Consider the following 801-nt stretch of genomic DNA (forward strand, 5'->3'; position numbering starts at 1 on the left):
GGTATATTCCCGGTATATTCCCTGTGTATTCCCGGTATATTCCCTGTGTAATCCCGGTATATTCCCTGTGTATTCCCGGTATATTCCCTGTGTATTCCTGGTATATTCCCGGTATATTCCCTGTATATTCCCAGTATATCCCCTGTGTATTCCCGGTATATTCCCTGTATATTCCAGGTATATTCCCTGTGTATATAAACTGTTAGATTTGAGTTTAACGTGACAGTAAAAGTATTAGTTGTGTAATTTTAAAGGATTCTAAATAAAGTTTTTATTAAACTTTAACTCGTAATGTGTGTGTGTGGGTGATTGCGGCCCCTCGCTGTTACCTGCTGTGCCGCCTGCACTGACCCCTGTTGCTGCTGTTGCTGCTGTTGTTGCTGCTGTTGCTGGAGTTGCTGCTGTTGCTGGTATTCCTCCTGTTGGAGTTGTCGGGCCAGTTCCAGGTCGCTGAGGGGCCCCGGGGCCCCGCCCTGCTGCTGCTGCAGGGACACCGCCACCAGGTAGTCCTAACAGCAAACAGGGTCAGTAACGTGTGAACGGCAGCAGGTAAACACACCTGGCGGCGGCGCCACTCACCTGGTCGATCTGCCTCTGCTGCTCCTGGGCGGAGGGCGGCAGGGCGGCGGTGGGCGGAGCTCTCTGCGGAGGATGACACAGCCGGAAGTCCGAGTCGCAGAAGTTTCCGTCTCCCTCGACATTATGAAGAGATTCCCAGACCAAACCCTCCTCCTGCAGGAAGCCCTGGTCCGTCACCAACAGGTACAGGTGACCCTGAACAACAGACACGTTACCAACAAC

This window comes from Morone saxatilis, unplaced genomic scaffold, assembly GCF_004916995.1.
Source record: "Morone saxatilis isolate NCDOM2014 unplaced genomic scaffold, NCSU_SB_2.0 Contig9, whole genome shotgun sequence".
Lineage (NCBI taxonomy): Eukaryota > Metazoa > Chordata > Actinopteri > Moronidae > Morone > Morone saxatilis.